This window comes from Heterocephalus glaber, unplaced genomic scaffold, assembly GCF_053883595.1.
Source record: "Heterocephalus glaber isolate CG9 unplaced genomic scaffold, H.glaber_assembly_v1.0 deba00001606, whole genome shotgun sequence".
Classification (NCBI taxonomy): domain Eukaryota; kingdom Metazoa; phylum Chordata; class Mammalia; order Rodentia; family Bathyergidae; genus Heterocephalus; species Heterocephalus glaber.
The window spans coordinates 7,184,033-7,204,545 of NW_028258377.1; the positions used below are offsets into that span (position 1 = coordinate 7,184,033).

At 35.9% G+C, this 20,513-nt stretch overlaps 1 long non-coding RNA gene and 1 pseudogene across 2 annotated transcripts in view; one reads left to right on the forward strand and one right to left on the reverse strand.

The window, feature by feature from the left end:
* Positions 1-20,513, forward strand: part of LOC110344406 (uncharacterized) — a 556,324-nt gene that overhangs the window by 516,758 nt on the left and 19,053 nt on the right. Inside the window, exon 7 of one of the 2 annotated variants that reach the window (XR_015444734.1) lies at positions 17,035-17,135. The exons of the other annotated variant lie outside the window; for it this stretch is intronic. This is a non-coding gene — a long non-coding RNA (uncharacterized LOC110344406). The remainder of the gene's footprint in view (positions 1-17,034; positions 17,136-20,513) is intronic. 2 annotated transcript variants of the gene reach the window in all.
* On the reverse strand, positions 6,285-12,218 carry LOC101725079 (cullin-2-like; annotated as a pseudogene).

Below are 20,513 nucleotides of genomic sequence, written 5' to 3' on the forward strand. Positions count from 1 at the left end.
ATTATTAGACCATAGTGCAATGAGATTGGAGATCGATAGCAAAAGAAACCGCAAGAATTTCATAAACACGTGGAAATTGAACAACGCACTTCTGAATAACCAATGGGTCACAGAGGAAATTAAAGAAGAAATCAATTCATTCAATTAAATCACAATGCGTATATAACATATTGGAATCTATGGGACACAATAGAAGCAGTCTTACGAGGGAAATTCATAGCAGTGAATACTCATCTTAGGAAAACAGAGTGAGCTCAATTACACAACCTGATACTGAACCTCAAGCTTCTAGAAAAAGAAGAGCAGGACAAACCCAAAGCTCATACAAGGGAGGAAACCATAAAGATCAGGGCAGAAATCAACGCAATGGAAACTAAAAGAATGATACAAAAAAATCAATGAAACAAAGAGTTCGTTCTTTGAAAGAATAAACAAAATTGATAAGCCAACCTTATCAGAAAAAGTAAAGAAAAGGTCCAAATCCATACAATTAGGAATGAAAAGTGTGAAATTACAATGGACCCAGCAAAAATCCAGAGAATCATGAATACCTACTTCAAGAACTATACTCCAATAAGATTGAAAATACAGAATAAATGGACAGATTCCTAGATACATAGGAATTACAAAAGTTGAATGAAGAAGACCTAAAAATTATAAACAACCCAATATCAATCAATGAAATTGAAAATGTAATTAAAAACTTAGCAACTAAGAAAAGCCCGGGTCCTGACGGCTTCACTGCTGAATTCTATAAGACATTTACAGAGGAACTACTGCCACTGCTGTTTAAACTCTTCAATGAAATTGAAAGGGAAGCAATACTCCCAAAATCATTCCTGGAAGCAAGTATCACCTTGATCCCCAAAGCAAAGAAGGACCCAATCGAAAAGGAGAACTATAGGCCAATCTCACTAATGAACATAGATGCAAATATCCTTAACAAGATCCTGGCAAATAGAATGCAGAAGATCATCAAGAAGATCATCCACCCTGACCAAGTGGGATTCATCCCAGGGATGCAGGGATGGTTCAACATATGAAATCAATACATGTAATATACACTATATCAATAGAGCCATGGACAAAAACCATATGATCATCTCAATAGATGCAGAAAAGCATTTGAAAAAATAAAAAACCCTAAAAAAATTGGTATAGATGGTTTCTACCTCAATCTGATAAAAACCATCTATGAAAAACCAACAGCCAATATAGTAAATGTTCAAAAACTGAAATCCTTCACAATAAAATCAGGAACAAGGAAAGGATGTCCACTATCACCACTCCTGTTCAATATAGTCTTGGAAACTTTAACTAAAGCAATTAGACAAGGGAAAGAAAAGGAATAAAGATAGGAAATGAAGAAGTCAAATTGTCATTATTTGCAGATGACATGATACTCTATATAGAAGACCCCAAGAACTCTATCTAAAGTCTTCTAGACTTATTAACCAAATTGAGTAGCGTAGCTGAATACAAGGTCAACACACAAAAATCAATAGCTTTCCTGTACATGAACAACAGACTCATTGAGAGAGAAATAGGCCAAACAATTCCTTTCACCATAACATGAAGAAAACTGAAATACCTAGGAATCAAGCTAACAAAAGAAATCAAAGACCTCTTCTCTGAAAACTATAGCACTCTGAAAAGAGAGATTGAAGGTGATATCAGGAAATGGAAAGACATCCCTTACTCCTGGGTAGGAAGCATCAACATAGTGAAAATGGCCATACTCCCAAAACTGCTATATAGATTCAATGCAATCCCTATTGAAATTCAAACAGCATACTTCACTATCCTTGAGAAAACAATCCAAAAATTCATTTGGAAACAGAAGAGACCTAGAATAGCAAAAGCAATCTTTGGCAACAGAGACATGGCAGGGAGTATCACAATCCCCAACTTGAAACTATACTGCAAAGCTACTGTGATAAAACAGCCTGGTATTAGCAAAGACAGACCTGAGGATGGACCAGTGGAACATATTAGAAGATACAGAAACAACTCCAGTCACACTCAACCACCTCATCTTCAACAAAGGATCCAAACACCCTCACTGGAGGAAAAATAGCCTCTTTAATAAATTGTGCTGGAAAAATTGAGTTTCAACTTGCCAAAGATTAAAAGTAGACCTGTATCTCTCACCATCCACTCAACTAAAATTGAAATGGATTAAAGATCTAAATATTAAAACAGAAAGCCTAAACTGGCTGGAATAGAAGTTAGGTAGAACTCTTGAAGACATCAGTGTAGGAAAAGATTTTATGAACAAAACCTCAGTTGTCTGTGAACTAGCACAGACAATCAACAAGTGGGATCTCTTATTAAAAAGCTTCTGCACAGCAAGAGAAATCACCAGCAGTGTGAAGAGACAACCCACAATGTGGGATAAAATCTTTACCTGCTCTTCCTCAGACAAAGGTCTACTATCTCAAATCTATAAAGAACTTAAAAAGATCAGACCTCCCAAATTTAAAGACCGAACCCAAAAATGCACATCTGAAATGAACAGACATTTCTCAGACAAAGAAGTAGAAATAGCAAATAAACATATGCAAAACTTCAACATCACTGGTCATTTGAGAGATCCAAATGAAAACAAAGCTGAGATTCTACCTCACCCAAGAAAGAATGGCTGTTATCATGAAATCAACCAATAACAAATGCTAATGGTGCGGTGGGGAAATAACACTGTTCCTCTGCTGGTGGGAGTGTAGACTGGTGCAACCACTGTGGAAATCAGTATGGAGATACCTCAAAGAACTAGGATTGGAAGTCCAATTTGACCCAGCTCTCCCCGTGCTGGGGATCTTCCCCAATGAATTTAAAAAAATCATACCACAGTGATACATGTGCACCTATGTTCACAGCAGCACAATTTGTGATAGCTAAAACTTGGAAACAGCCTGAATGCCCATCAACTGGATACTGAATTAAGAAAATATGGTTTTTTATAAAATGGAGTACTACTCAGCCATGAAAAATGAAAAATTAGAGACATTTTTAGCTAAATGGATGCACATTCAGGTGATACTCTTAAGTGAAATAAATAGGACACGAGTGGTAAATACTGAATAGTTTCTCTAGTGTGAGAAACTGAAAGTGTAAATAAGGACTAAAAGGTATAATAGATAATGTGAAATAGGAAGAAAAAGGGCAAAGGGAAGTGGGAGGGGTAGGGAAAAGGAAAGAAGGGTATGGAATTAACATGAGAAAAAGAAAAAATGGAAACAAACTCTTTGGAGATAGGGAGGGATGGAGTGGTTGAAGGGAGGCTTGGGGAAGGGGAAAAAAATAAGAACCAAGATGGATTACCCAAATTTGCAAATTTCCAATGATGAATGTCATTATATTATATACTTTAAATGTACCAATAAAATTAATTTTAAAAATTTACTTTTAAAAATCTTAATTCATTTTGTATTTTATTTCATCTTTTTTGAATTTTAAATACTGTATATGTTTTTGTCATTTATTTTAGTTTTATTTAGCAATGTTTTGATAATTTCCAAATAACTATGTTTTTCAGGTCCATTTTCAAAAGTTTTTCTCATTAAATTCCAGTGTGATACAGAGTAAACTTTAGCGTCAGTCCTTGACCCATTCTAGGGACCTCAAATTTGGGATCTTATTTACCCCTCCTGGAATTGGAACTCTGTGTTTAATCAGATTTTGTTTGAGAGAATGGACATTTACCTGGGATTGGTGTGGAAGGAGGTAACTCTGGAAATGTCAGCAAGACTAATTTGTCTAACATAGAATGTTTGATTTGGGGAGAAAAAGAAAAAATGTTTATTGGAGCCAGCTGATGATTGGCTGTATGTACATTCACAGAGACATAGACTTCTCTGTGTAGTGAAACTCTTAAAATTCTGGGGTGGAGATTAAAAGTATTTCAGCTGCATTTTAGAAAAATAGATCTAACATAGTATTTTCCTGAATGCAGTGATATCACAAGATATCTTTACTTTCAAGAAAATATCTTAGTCTTAGGAAAAAGGAACTTTAGATATCACCATCAGTTCTTGTGTCTATTTTTGCCTATATCTCATTTCCTTTGATATTCATTTTGAATGTGGGAATTAGAAAGTTTTGGGTGATGGGGTAATCACTAATCAAAATACATAAATAGTGTTGAAAGTCAAATGGTCAGGAGGGAGAGAAGTCATTTGCTTTTTCACACATTGGAAACTCAGAGTCCTGATAATTGATGTACCCTTAAGATATAGATCTGAGTTTTGAACTCCTGCAAAGAGTTTACTCAAGCCATTTAAAAAGAAATTCATTAAATTGTATGCTTAGTACCTCCCCCTCATAGCAGATTGTGAAGTCATTATTTACACTGCAAATATCTCTTTTTTCATCTGGGAAACTCTAGTGCTTTGGAACTGAGAATTTCAGAGCCATAAGGAACTTTAGAAATTTTAGTTCAACCTTCTTAATTTACAGGTCTGGGACCAAAGCCAAGATTAGTTAGGTGACTTCTCCAAAGTCACACAACTGGCTAGTGGCAGAATTGACATTATAACCCAAAGAGCATCTTTTATTGCAAAAGAAATTTTAATAGACTTAGGTTAAATTCAACTCTAACTATATAAGTTAGAAAGATAAGTAGCAGATTATTAGTATTCCAGGGAAATACATAAAATTTTTAAAAATTTCTATATGAAATTCTTAATGGAGAACAGAGATTCAGGGTACCCTCTCAAATAACATACATACTACTATATTATGAAAATTTGTCTCTAATAAAGATAGTTCTGTTCTAATCTTCAAAAGAGTCTATAAATCAGAAAAGATAAAGAACTTATAACTTCTTAGTGGTTGATTAGAATTGAAATCTAGCATCCTTTGGCTCAGCAATGTTAATGTAATGTCTCCTCACTGCTGCTCTCTCAAGAGGCTGTAGATACACTGAAAAATGATGCAGCTTCTGCCAGGAAGGGAAGGGGATAGATATATGATATGAGAATAAATTGACATGACCTATTGGTTAGCATTATCTGATTCCCAGTTCAGTATTTTTACCACATCAATATTACTATGTGTCTGGATGGAAACTGAAGCAATTATAGGAATTAAATTAATTTTAATATTTTTGTACAGATTTAAAGTCATAGGGCTATTTCTGTCATTATTCAAATACATTTCACATGAATTCTGTAGAAACTCAGGTGTATTTCCTACATGTGGGTTCATGTCTCATTTATTTTTGGACCTAAAATACAAGAAAATGTCAGACACAGGAGATTTCCAATAATGGTTAACTTTTGTTTAATATTTTCTTAAAGCATTGGATTCTTTCTCATTGTGTCACACAGAAATTAGCAAATCAGTTGATTTTTACCTTAGGAATAATTAAATAATTTTTCTTTTTCTCTGGAAGGACTATAGCAACAAAAAGCTAATTACTCCTTACCCACAACATCATAATGGTCATGGAACAAGAATAACTCACTTAGATAATTTTTAAATACAATACCAGTAGATGGCATCATGTTTGAGGATCGAAGTACCCAAAATGCTTGTTTTATGAAGGTTTCAAAAATAACATTAAAACCCAAACAGTTCTAAGACTCTTCACTGTTGCTAAGAAAAAAATACAATAAAGATATATACCAATAGCAAATTCAGGCTTAATAATCAGAGTCCATGAAATTGCAATTCATTTCTTCTGCATAAAAGTGACATTTTCCTTTAAGCTTAAGAATATGTAGCATAAAAAGGAAAATCTCTACTGATGCTTTTGGTGAAAATTGCTTCTCTAAGAATGCCCTTGGACCCATGGCAGTGTAGCTTACTTTGAGCAGAGTTGTCTGACTGGAGACCCATTAGAGAATGTGTATAACATATAGGAAATAATAATATTTGAACCATCAAATCCCATGGCATTGTATAAAACTAAAAACCAGTACCATAGTTTTCTTGCTGTTATTTAACTCCACAGAAGTGAGGAACATTTGCTCTGATCTGCCTTTATCTTGGCTCAGCATGAGTCTGGCTTAACAAACTCACTGAGTTGTACTAACTTGAGTTCAGGGGTTGAGAAGACAGATCCTACTTGCTTTTAACACTGAAGGCTGGTAAATTCAGTTCCTTAGCTATATTATTATATTGAGCTGCAATGTGTTTACATTTTTAAACATGAAATTTAATAAAATATAATTTTTTCTTTATTTTTTATTTGGCAAGCAAGGATATCATGTTTGTCATGTTGATGTAGATACAATTATTATTGTCATATTACAATATTTAAATTTTTATTTTATGTCCTTTAAGATACATTTAAAAGAAAAAACCAAATTAGCTGCAAACATGAAGGGGAGAAAAGCATGGTATTCAACCGAATTTCCAGAGTCCAGCAACACTTCACTCACTCTGAGAAAATTTAAGAAATGTCGTGATGACATGAGCTTAAAGTATCTCTAGGCATTTTCTCTGACGCTCATGACATGGCACTGGTGACATTGTAAACAGCAGGAAAACGGGCTGCTGAATGACCAAATCATGGAGGCAAGGGCAGCTTCTCCCACAGGCACACACCGGAAGTGACTGCAACGATCCACATCCACACCTGGGTGGTGATGTCATGCCACGTAGCTGTACTTATTTGCGCCTGAGCTCAATGTACTATTTGTCGATCAGAACCTTGATGCGCTTCTTAATCATGCTGATCCTGGGGTTAAACCTCACGCTCAACTGGCTGATCACCTCTTGAATAAGGGCATTGTGCTGAAGCAATTTTCGTGCTTTCATGATACGAACTATAGCAACTTGGAGATACATTTTCCCGTCCTCATCGACAGCACTTCTAGTCTGCTCCATTTCCTGTGGTGTATCTTTTTGCATTGATGTAGTAATTTTAAATTTTGTTCTTTTACTGGTGAAGTTCATATTTAATGAAAATGAAGATTATGCAACGATGTTTTCCTTTTCTGAATCATGGTTAATCATTTTCATATCAAGTAATGATTTGATTGTTTTTGTCAGTTCCTTTTCATTCACCTGAGTGCTGTCTTCAAACTCTTTATAACTGACCGTTTCACTGTTGTTAAGGCAAGAAGAACTGCCATTTGGTACCTCGTGACCATGGCTACATAGGGTTTGCCCAAATAGTTCATTTTAACTTCACCTGTACAAAGATAATGTAACCATGTCAGTTTTTGTGCACTAAAATGCTGGCTATAATTCAAATCTAGATATTTCTTTAATGTTATTCAGATTTATGAATATCTGTACACTTTTTTCTAATTCCTGGGGAATTGCAAATGTAGATGAAGGGGCCAGAGTGAGAGGTCATGCACTAGCCTGTAGAACATATATTTGAAAACTAATTCCCAACGCTATTACTGTGTCTTGGTTTCTGATAAAATTGTTGAACTTATTGTTGAGATCAACACTGACACTCATATCTGTGTACATGCAATGTAGCTTGCTGGTAAACTCATAACCACAGGCTTGCTTTAGTTTATTGATCATAGCTTCTTCAGAATCCATAGACATAGATAATCCATGAATTAAGCATTTTGCCAACATTCTTGCATAGAACTCCCCCCCCCCATTAACTTTATTGGTACACTTTAGGTATAAAATACAGTTACATTCATCATTGGGATCTTGTACCATTACATGAGTCTCTTGGTTCTTATTTTTTTTCCCCTTCCCTTGCCCTCCCTTCACCCCCTCCACCCTTCCCTATTTGCAAAGACTTTGTTTCCATTTTTTTCCTCTTCTCATATTTTTTCCTTTCCATTTTTTCCCTTCCCCTACCCCTCCCAATTCCCCTGCTCTTTTAGACCTTTTCTTCCTGTTACACAATATCAGTTATACATTTTTTAAATTACAATATTAAGATCTAGGAAACATTACCACAGATTTTACAGAATTTAAAAGGATATAGAAAGCATATTACAAAAATATTTTTTGAAATAAATTTAACAACTTCTAAGAAGTACCTTGGAAGACAAATTAATGAAACTAACTCCGGAGGAAATATAAAATTTGAATAGCACCTATTAAAGAAAGTATATTCCTAGCTTGAAAACCTACCTATATGAAAACAGCAGGCTCATAAACATTTTAACTGATAAATTATATCAAACAAAGCCGAAAAAAGAAGGAACACTTCTCCCCTCATTTTAGGAACTCAACATTGTGCTAATCCTAAAACTGGATAAAGATAATAGAAGAAAAAAGTATGAACATAGATAGAAATTTGTTTAACAAAACAAACTATTAGAAGTCAGATCTGGCAGTAGGTAGAAAGTGGTTTTGTTATAGGGATGGCAGTGTTGGTTTAGCATTGGAAGATCCACCCCCAAAAGTAATCATTTTAACAGAGGAAAGGAGAAAGCCATATGATCCTGTCACTAGTTGGAGAAAGAGTATTAGACTGAATTCTACAGCTGTTCATGGTCAAAGCTATCAGGAGACTAGAAGTAGAACCTTTTCGACAGATCACAGACATGTACTCCATACTTCCAGAAAAAATGCCTTATATGAATGGTGATGATACAATGCTTTCTCCCTAAAGTGGGGAACAAGGGCATATATGCCTACTCTTCATCTGTCCAGTAGACTTTGAAACATAGGTCTAAACCAAAATAGTCTGGCAATAAAATGGCACAACTAGGATAGGACTGGCATGGCAGAAGCAAAATCTTTATATGTAGATGAAATGATCATCTACAGAGAAAATACTAAGAAATTTCTAGAAACCCCTAGATCTTGTACTTGAATTTAGCAGGATTAGAAAACACAAGGTATATATAAAAATTCAGGTCTGTGTATACTTGCTATAAATGAAGAACTGGATATTGAAATTTTAAAGTTATGTAGGAATACAAAGGACCCAGAAAAGCCAAAAACAAAAACAGTGTTGGAAGACGTTTAGCACCCAATTTTAAGACTTCTTCTAAAGCTACAGTAATCAAGGCAGTGTTGGTGTAGGGAAAGACATATTGATCATTTGAATGAAACAGAGAATCTAGAAATAGAACCACACATATATGGTCCACTGAGTTTTGAAAGATTATTTAACATTAGCATTTTATAGAATATAAACTCAATTCAAGAGCCGAGGAAGAGATAGTGTCTTCAGCAAATGGCACTAGAACACCTGGTATCCATATATGAAAAATTAACTTCAACCCTTTATTTCCATACATGAAAATAACTTGAAGGGCTCTATGAACCTAAATATGAAAGCCTAAAAGTATAAAACTTTAAGAAGAAATTATAAGGGAAAATGTTAATGAATTTAGAGTAGTCAAGAACTACCTAGGATACAAAAAACATGATGTATAAAAGAAAAAAATTGATAAATGAGATTCCATCAAAATTTAGAACTTTAAATGACATCATTAAAATGAATAGTAGTCCTTAAACAGGCCATATTTACAATGCAAATAACCTATGAGAATATATAAAGAATTCTTAGAGCTCATTAATAGACAACCCAATTAAAATGTAGACATAAGAAGATGATAAATAGCCAGTATAGCACAAGGAATGGTGTGCAACTCTAGAATCAGAAAAATACCAATCAGTACAATAACAAGACTGAACTATACACTCATTAGGGGGATGAAGTCAAAAGTTTTAAAAGCCTTGTCATGACTTTTTCTTTTTGTTGGATTCTCCCCCTTTGCATTTAATTTGTCATACCCAATGGATTCATTCTACTGGGTTTCCTGGGGTTGTGATCCTCATTGTCTTTTCCTAGGGTATTGTCTAAAATTTTTTGGAGTGCCGGTTTGGTATTCATGAAGTTCCTGAGGTGCTCTTTATCATGAAAGCATCTTATTTCTCCATCAATTTTGAAAGATAGTTTTGCAGGGTACATCAATCTGGGTTGGAGGCTGTTTTCCTTTAGGGCTTGAAATACATCACTCCAAGATCTTCTTCCCTTGAGGGTTTGCATTGAGAAGTCTGCTGTGATTCTGATGAGCTTTCCTTTGTATGTAATTTGTTTCTTTTCTCTCACTGTAGAATTTTATTCTTCTGTTGGATTTCTGGAATCCTAACTATTATATGCATATGTGTAGAATTTTTTTTTTGATCAAGTCTAGCTGGAGTCCTATATGCCTCACTTATCTGTATGTCAAGTTCTTTTCTCCTGGTTGGGAAGTTTTCTGCCATCACTTCTGTGAACAGTTTTTTTATGTCATCTGCACTGTCTCCTCTTTCTTCATTGACTCCAATCAGTCTTATGTTATTCTTCTTTGCATCATCTAGCAGCTGCTGGATTGATTTCTCATGTTCCCTTACAATTTTAAAGCAATTTTTCTTTTCCTCCTCACTAATTGCAATCTTATCTTCTATATCTGAAATTCTATCCTCACATTGGTTCATTCTGCTGCGCAGACTTTAGATGAAGTCTCTTGGAAATCTGTTTGCATCTGTTTTATGGATTCCATTTGTTTCCTATGTTGGGATTCCATCATGCTCCTCAGCTCCTCTATTTTTTTATCTATGTCCTCTCTAGAGTTATTAATCATGTCTTGCACCATGAGCAAAATCTTTGCTGTTATCTGAGAAATTATTTCTGATTTCATTTTTCCCAGATCCTCTTTTGTTGCCAGTTCAGAGAGTCCAGGTGGTTGAGTATCCGAGTGTTCCATCTCGTTTCCCTTTGAGGTTGCTGTAGGTGATCTGGAAGTCTGTTTTTGAGGCTTGTTTATGTGTCTTCTCATTTCCATGGTGGGGGAGGGAGTGCTTCTGGCACCCACTTGGCTCACCTTCTGTGCCCTAGAAGCTTGGGATGGCAGCAGGGGAGCTTCCTTCCGGGTGCTGGGACCGGCTCACCTTCTTGGCCCTAGGAGCCTGGGATGGCAGCAGGGGGGCCTCCTTCCAGGTGCTGGGACTGGTTGAGCTTCACTGCCCTTTGCATAGAACTTTTGAAAAACATTCTTACCATTGATATATTTGAAAACAGTAATAAAGCTCATCAATTTGTCTTCTACTTCATTCTCAGTCATCCCTTTTTCTGACTTCTTTGATAAGTTGTCATAGTACTTAGCAAGCAGTTCAGGCACTTTGGAAACAGATTTGGGTTCTCTGTAATTTACCACTGACATAAGGGCCTTATCCAATGCACTCATAAAGTGCTGATCACCATTCAAAACACTGTTGCTAAGCTGAACAAATTTGCCATGTACTTCTAAAACTGACTCCACAAATAGTGTTGGCATATTTTCTTGAGTAAGGCTACTGTTTGCTTTGAGGCCCTCATCGTGGATATGGTTTTGTAGCTCTTGAATCATATGAGATAACCCTGTCAACAAAGCATGGAGTAAGACATACATATTTGCCAGGTCCTTTTTTTTTTCTTGTCGAATGATATTATGACATTCGGCATGTAAGAACTGTAAGTGGTCTGCTACCATTTGTTGTTCACATTCATGAATTACTTTACCATATGAACTTGGATTAATTATTTTCGACATCAAATTTCTTCATCTTTTAATCTACCTAGAACCTTTTTCATATACTGTGAGCAATTTGATTCTTGTAACAAATTTGAAGCTTCTTGTTTGTAATACTCTCCTGTTTTAGTCAGAAAGGGAGACTCAAAGATTTCTTGATAAAACTTTAAAGGAAATTTTTTCTTATACTGTTCAACATGAACAAAGGAGATAATAACCCCATGGATTACTTTCTGGTTTGGCTCTTCTCCACCACCATCATTTTTGACTTCTCGGAGCAGTATTCAAATGAGGACGGCTTGCAGCAGCTCAACCATCAACTTCTTCCATGTGTCCAATGCTAGCTAGCTCTCCTATTTCTATGAGTGGCTCATTCATATCTACACCACCATAGCCATACTGAAGATCGGCTTCAGTCAACTTATTCTTTTTAATATACTGGCTGTTGAGATACCTATACAAGCAGTCCATATAATCTGCACCCTTGTATATTCTTCCCAATACCTATGATACATAACAAGTACTTGTTCTTCAGACTCCAGAACTCTCCTGTGCAAATGCTGAATGTGATTTTCCTAAAAGTTCTTAGTTTCTGTGTGGTCTTTCTCCAAGCAATTCAGGATAGGCCACACATACAGCATAGGTATCTGAGAAGCGATTGTTCCATGTTGTTCTCTGGATGTATTCCAATATAACAACTGTTTTGATTGTAGTCAGGAGTTTGTTCCATGTTTCATCAAAATCTCCTACTCTTGGTTTTAAAGACATTGTGCAAGTTTAGTGTTGAAATCTTCTGCAGAATCAGGACAAGGGGCAGAGGTAAGGGGAGGGGAGGCACCCAGAGGAGCTAAGGATGAGCCCTGGCGAGGAAGGTAGGCAGCGGCGGCTGTCAGATTACATCCTGGCTCACTGCCAATAAAATATAATTTTTATATACAGTAAAGCAGACCCATTTTAAGTGAACAGTTCTGTAAGTTGCCCCATGATTATGAAGAAAGATCAAAATACACAATGAATGTTTAAATAAAAAAAAAAATTATTATAGGGCCGGGGATTTAGCTCAGTGGTGCCGCTGCCTGCCTCACAAGTGCAAGGTCCCGAATTCAATCCCCAGTATCAAAAAAAAAAAAAAATTATTATAACAAAAGACCTATTGACATTAATCCCTTTAAAATAGTCCCCCTTGCTTTACTTTCTGAAGCAGACTTGTGCTGAGCCAAAATAAAGGTGGATCAGAACTAATGCTATTTTGTGAGTGTCTTTATGAGATGTGATCAAAAATTCAATGAATACTTTTATCAAGTAGCTATCCAACAAAATGGCAGGCTCTTAAAAACCTCACAGTGTGTCCACATCCATCTTCTTCCCTGGATCTGGCACCCTGTGACTTCTGGGTTTTCCCAAAAGTCCAAATGACCATGAAAAGTAAACATGTTGAATGGATTCAGCAAATTAAGGCAGCCACATGAGTACAAATAAAAAAATACTCATGAAGGATTTCCAGAGCTGCCTCAGAAAGTGGCAAGAACAATGGGATAATTGTGTTTAAAGAGAGGAGGGGTATTAGGACAGGGATTAATGGCAATATGTCTTTTACTGTAGTAATGTTTTTAAAATTTATATATTGACCACATGTTTCAATCATACCTTATATACTAATATAGCCACCACCCCAATCAAGGTGTAAAATATTTCCATCATCCAAGAAGATGTCTTCATACCCCTTTGCAGTCAGTTCCTCTTCTTCCTCCCTGTCTGCCTCAGTCGACTACTGGTCTGGTTTTATCACAATAGATTAATTTTGCCTTTTAGAGATGGAGTCATAACACAGTATGGATTCTTTTGTGGCTGGATTCTTTCTGTTGCTCAGCCCAATGTTTTCAAGATTCACCCAGGATATTATTTTAAAATTATTTTTTAATATTTTTTTGGGTATGGGGATCGAACTCAGGACCTTGCACTTGCAAGGCAGGTGGCAGCACCACTGAGCTAAATCCCTGGCCCCATCCAGGATATTTTATAGTTCACTTCTTTTTATTGCTAATATTTCATTTATGAATATACAGCAGCTTATCAATTTACCTACTGACTTTTTTCAGTATTTGGCTTCTATAAACACTCACATAAAGATGTCCTGTGAACATATGCATTCACTTTTCTTAGGTAAATAATTGGCAATGGAACTTCTAGTTATTTGATAAGCATATGTTTATTTTAAAAAGTCAAGACATTTTCCAGAGTGATTACATTTATGTATATATTTCTTTCTAGTCTTTTTCTTTCAAGTCTTTTTGACTTGTCTTTTGATTTTATTAATAATGTCTTTTGAATGTCAGAAAGTTTTGATAAAGTCCAGTTTATTAATTTTTGTTTTGAGATTCATGCTTTTCGTATCTTGTCTTTGTCTACCCTAAGGTAAGAAAAAAATTTATGTTATATTCTCTTCTAGTAGCTTTGTAGATTTATTTATTATGTTTTGTTGTATGATCAATGTTTACTATATTATTGTATATGAAAGAAAGGTTCAATTTTACTTTTTTTAAGTGTGGATATCCAACTGTTTGGCCCTTATTCATTGAATACTTATTCTTTCCTCACTTAACTATCTTGGTGCTTTGTACACATAAATGCAGGTACAGTATGTGTATTCTCTATTTATTTACTTATATGTATATCTAGTATTCATGAACTGTGTTCTGTTCCTTTCTGTTTTATATTTTATATAATTATAACAATATTATGATGATTTCTAATAAGCCTTGAAGTCAGGTAGTTTGATTCTTCCTGCACTGTTCTTCTTTTTCAAGGTTATTTTCACTATATTAGGTCACTCCATTTTCATATATATTTTTAAATCAGCTTCTCAATTTCTAAAGAAATACTTGAATTTTAAAGATAGAATTGGGCCTATAGATTAATTCAGGATGAATTAACAGCTCAACACAATACAGTCATAGTATATGTGCAGTCATAGTATATAGTATAGTATATAGTATATAGTCATAGTATATGTGAAAAATTAGGGCCTCTGAAAGAGTAAATGTCCTGAGCAGTCATAATAGACTTGCAACTGCTTCATGTTTGATTGGATATTTGGTCAGCTCCTACCTTTCAGAGGTCACTTGTGTTTCTCCTCACTTCCTTGAGCTGCTTATAGGATTGCATTACCGTAGTTCAGTTCCAGAAGGTGTTTCTTCTTTAAGTAGCCATGATATGCTGATATCTACAGGAAACATACAAACTAGTTACTAAGTGAAAGGCTTCAGGAAACATTAACATCATTATATTTCTGCTATGATTTTGACTTGATTCAAAAGTGAGTGTTTGGAAAAAGTTGGTGGAATAGTGACAATGCTGTGCAGTAGTGAAGGGTTTTTATCACTTCTGTAGGACTTTCAGGAGCTGTTTCTTTTGATTCTCATTTTAACTGGAGGGTGGGGGCAAATATGTAGGAAAATGAAACGTTCACTGCAAATCTGATAATACAGTTGAGCAAACTTCTTTCTTCTTCCTGGGTGAAACTTTCAGTTTTCACTCAAAGAATTTTTTCTTTAATTCATCTTTTTTTAATAATTGATTTCTGAGCATCCAGATGATCTAACCTCCTCTTTTTTTATCTTTAGATGAATCTAGTTTAGCACTTGGGGAAAGAAGTATCTCCCTTTGGAAGAAACTCATTCAAGTAATTCCTCTCGCTCTATTTTGATAAAATAATCCTTTTTTTTGCTTAAATTCTTTTATTGGTACATTTTAGGTATATAATTCATTTACATTTATCTTTGAGTGTTTCTACCTGTACATGATGTATCTTGGTTCTTATTTTTCCCCCATTACTTGTGCACCCTTCACCCCCTCCGCCCTTCCCTGTTTACATAGAATTCATTTCCACTTTTTTTTTCTTATAATTTTTCCTTTCCATTCTTTCCTTTCCCCATCTCCTCCCACCACTCCTACCCCTTTGGACCTTTTCCCATTTCAAAGTATCCTTAAATTAGACTAAAAATAGAATAGATATTGAAATAGAATAGGTAAATATAATGACAAATGGCTCTGAACCTTCACACTGTTACTTTACATAACATTACAAAGTGACATATTGTAAATACACAAATCTGACTCTTGAGGCTTGAAGGATTCATGAAGTCTTCTACAGGAAGATCTTCAGAGAATGGCTGAGTTGGAAAGTTAACTCCACATGCTGAAAAATTTCTAAAAAAATTATCTTGGGTCATGATACTCCCCAATTCCCACAGTTTCCCCCTTTTTTCCTCTTGTCTTTTCACTCCTTCCCTCCTGAATTTTTTTCTTCTTTAGGTGTCCCTAATTCTTTTCTTAGAACCATCTACCACATCTTATGAGTTGCTTTTTCATCATTGCTTCTCTCTATTGCCTTTGGAAGTACAATGGATGCACCTACAGTCAGATTGTCATGAGATTCTACTTAGAAGGAATATTTACATTTTGTTGCTCATGTCTCCATTACAAGTGTCTGTTGGAGTTAATTAATGTTTTAGCTACGATATCTCAATATGTAAAGACTTGGCTATACGCAGTGAAGAAGTTAACCAGAGCTAAGGAACAGTGGCCCTTTAGGATACATCTATGGATATGGGATTTTTGAAAAGCCTTTGAATTAAAAGAACAGGACTCAACTTATGGTGTTTCTCCTTGTATGGACTGTGCCACTGAGTGAGCTTAACTAGCTTGAAACCTGGTTTTTTCAACTGTAAAATTGTGATTATTTATCTGACAGATTTTTACCCTGCCCAGCACTCTGGCAAACAGTGTGCTCATAGAAATAGTTTGGTTTTGTTTTTTTGAGATAGGGTCTTACCCTGTTGCCCAGACTGCCCTTGACCTTACAGTGCTCTTGCTTCAGCTCCTGAGTACCTGGGATCACAGGCCTGCATCACTACCCTGGTTGACTCAGAAATTTTTAAGACTGACTTTGGAGAAAGCTAGCAATATGGTTGAGTAGAGAGACAAAGTATAAGCATGATTATAATAGTTTCATCAACACTATTGTAAAGGAAAGAACAATGTGTGGAGGAGACCAGAAAATAGAATAATGCACACTTCCTGGGAGGCTGTGACATGTTTTGAATTGGCAGTGATATTTTTTCTAGATCATGAAGGTTGCAGATGTAATTACCAGGAAGGAAATGCAGGCATTTATCTTCAAGAGGCATAAATTCAAATGCCTTTAGGGGCAAACCAGTTATATAAAATGGAAGGAGGTAGGTAGAGTATTAAAAATGCCTGTGCCAAATTGGAGAATGCATGTATATTTAAAGCCACTCAAACTCAAAATAATTTTTAAAAGCTCTTCTGACCAAATAAACATCTTTAGGGAAAATATCCTTCTTTTTTCAACCTTTGATAGTGATAATTCCAAGCACAGAGAAATCTGGAATAGGATGCCAAGGCCTAGTATAGAATATGGCAGATAGCCCAGCCTGTGGAAAGCCCAGGGAAAAGTGCTTTTGGAATTACCCAGGAGTGGCCTTCTGTGTTGGTGAAAGGAGTCTAGAACTTATAGAAAATAAAGAGGCAGTGGAGTTTGTCAAATAGGTGGAGAGTCTTAATATGTTTTGTTTTATAGGCTAATGTACCCAACTTGGGAGAGGAGTGCTGTGGATTGGATAGCCTGAGCTCAGAGATGCATTACACAAATCCACAAGAGCATGATGAGGTCTAACCCAGGTAAATAACAACATAGTTGGGGAGAGAGTTTTGGAAAAGAGGAGACTTTTGACGTAAAATGAAGCCAGTCTCCCAGAGTTCTTCCAGAGAAAGAAGGTGGGGACAGCAATTTGTACCCAGTTCTGTGTGTGCAGATGTGAGCTGATGCTGACTGTGGCTGAGAGCAGGGCTGGAGAGCCCACTGTCCTGTCTCCCATTGTGTCTGCATTCTGATCAGCAACCTGGGGGTGAGGACATTCAGTCAGATGCCTCTGAGACTGACCTCTTTCCTGCAGAGCAAAGGGCTGACTCAAATGGAATGAGCCATTTCATGTCAACCTAAATATGCAGGTCTTCTGCTGCCACATGGGTGTCATCTTCCGCGAGCATTCAGTTTTCTTAACTGAGAGGAAAAACTAAAAAGAGCAGATACTTATGTCTGCAAAAATTTTACTCTCATGTTAAAAAAAAAAAGGCAACAATGCTAATACATCTTACAACTTCTAGCCAGAATCTGTTAGGCTGCTGCTATAGCAACCCCCAAAGAAACATAGTCAATAAACACTCCTCCCAACCCCCTCTAAGATCTATATACCTGACAGTCACCCTCCTAGTGAGGCTGTCTCTCTTACATTACACCCACTAAGTGAAGATCCAAAGCAAAGAGACAGAAAATAACATCTTCTAACAATCTGCTTGTCATTTAGAAAAAGCTCACTGTATAAATGTCATGGAAACAAGCTGTTCTTGCAGAAAGAAAAAAAGAAAGCTCTGCCTCACTTGCTTCCCTTTCAATTTTAATCTTCCTAATAAAAGGGTAACACAAAGCAAATGTTAAGTGTTTGAAAGCAAATACCTCAAGTTTGGCCAGTGTGGTGGGGCTGCACTCTGGGCTGGTAGGCTCTAAGCAAGGAGCTCCACATCCAGCTCTCTGAGTGAAGAACAAGCTACTGCTCCAGGTGACACCTGAAGAGCAGAAAGAACTCAAATTGAGGCTGATAAGAGACATTGAGCATTTTTTTTTTAATAAGGATAGAGAATCCTGGCTAGGATACTGACTTCAAGGCCAGCAAATTTTTGATCAGTTAACAAACTTTTAAGGATATATAAAATGTATAGCTCAAAGATGGACAAACAAGTTCCTATTCTCTGTTGTGAGTGAAAGGTCTTGTGTTTTCAACTAGAGAAGGAGGGGTGTGTTAAGCTCTCAAAGTACAGATTGTGGAGCAACCTGTGAGCCTAATGGAAGGAGTCATTCTTCTCAGCTGGGATTCAGAAGGAAGGCTACCAAAGAGATGGCATTTGGACTGAGCCCCAGAGGAGAGGCAGGATTTTGAAGCAGATTAGAGGAGATGAAGGGAATTCCAAAGGATACATTGAATAAAAGCAAAGAACAGAAAGAGTAGTATTTGAGACAAAAATCATGGAAGGTCTTAAATAGCATAAGCACATTCCTTTCTGGACTGGTTTGGAGATTTCAGTACATCTCAGATATGTTCCATTAGTGACTATCCATAATCCAGAATCTGCTAATTTGCTTGAGACTTAAGAACTTCCAGAAAAAGGAATTTGGGTAGGGGGTATCTTGGGTGTTGTGTAGACTAATTGCTTGCCAAGGGAATGAGAGAGGCCATTGAGAAAGTGAATTATGGAAAGAACTGCAGAACCTTTGGTTATAGATTACAACTCTAGAAAACTTACATCACTATGAGAGGATAATAGAGAGGTGGAGGTTTTTTATAAATGTGTGTGTGTGTGGGGGGGATATGGTTTATTTTTTCTTTTTGTGAAGTATTGGGGATTAAACCCAAGGCTTTCACATTGAGCTCTATCCTCATCCCATTTTTTTTTTTAACTAAGGTCTCACTAAGTCACTAAGTTTCCCAAGCTGAGCCCTAACTTATGATTCTCCTGATTGAGCTTCTCAGAGTGCTGCGATTATAGTTTCAGTTTAGAAGTTTGTATTTCCTATTCACTTCAAAGGAACTAGCCTCTGTTAATGGTCTAGAGGGAGCCATTACAAAACAATCAGCAAGAATTTCAGAAGGGATCAATTATACTTGGTCTGATTGAAGAAGAAAGCAACATCATGGTGATATTGATGCAGCAGCAGCCGGAAAGAGACTTGTGTGTATATGAATGCTCCCAAAAGGACCAGGAAGCTAGGAAAGGATCCCTGAAAGGAAATGATTCAGGACCTGATATCCAATGGAAGATTATCTAAAACTAGGGAAGTATAGGTTTAACGCACAGACACACAAATGGATAAGGCACAAGGAACATTTTGAGTTATGTAAATAATTTAGGGTGGATCGTACAGGCAGATTTTCAGAGTGTGTCCTGCATCACACTCATTCTGAGGAGGCTGGCACTGGAACAGAGTATTTGGGGATGGTAATATGGTGGAATATGAATAATAGGAAAATTTTTCAGCAGACTAGGAAAAATGTAAGGACCTGAGAAACAGGTTTGAGGCTATGAGAAAAGGAAGGCAGGGGTAACAGGAACTATTTCACCGAAAATAAATATACAACCAAAGAAACACAACTAGGTGCATGTTTGGTTGGTTGCTTGAACCATGAAGTAGGAGAAGCACCAAGAATGAGTAAATAATGTATGAAGAAAACATAGCATGTGTGTTGGATAAATGGACTTTAGAATCAGCTGGATTTGATCCTACCTGGCTCATTGATCTGTGTGGGACCTTCAGTATCACTTAATCTTCCTCAGTGTGTTTTCTAAACTATAAAAGAAAAAATATAATGCCTATACTTTAGGCTTAGTTTTGGAGTTAAGTGATGTACTTTTATGCAATATAATTAAAAATATTTGCCATAAAGAACATTTATCAATAAAACTGATGTATTTGTTTTAAATAATGAAAAAAAAATATTTTTCATGTTATAATAACTATACTTCTTTGCGATATGAGACAGGTGCATTAGGAAAAGATTTGTGTTGTCCAAATCGTCTACTGAATTATTTTTCAAGTCTGAGTAACAACTAAAATTTTAAGCTGTCATAAACATTTAATCTCATTTTAATGATATCTAAATATGTACAAACATAAGCCAGAAATAAATTCTATATGCATATGGTTCTTTTATAAATATAAAGCTATCACAAGTTTATAAATCACATATAATTAAAACTGTAAAACTAAGAAAATCCAAATTATAATCACTAAAGAAACACAACAAATGATGCTAAAATGATATCGCCAGTGTTACATTTCATAGTAAAGTTTTTGGACAAATATTCATTTACTTATTCTTCTTGTTTTCATTTAGACAAACCAATACAGAGATAACAATTTAATTGAAGGACTCATAAAATTGTTACATAAAACAGTATTAAAAATTTCACCTTGTTGGCTAATTCAGGAAAATCAACTCACAA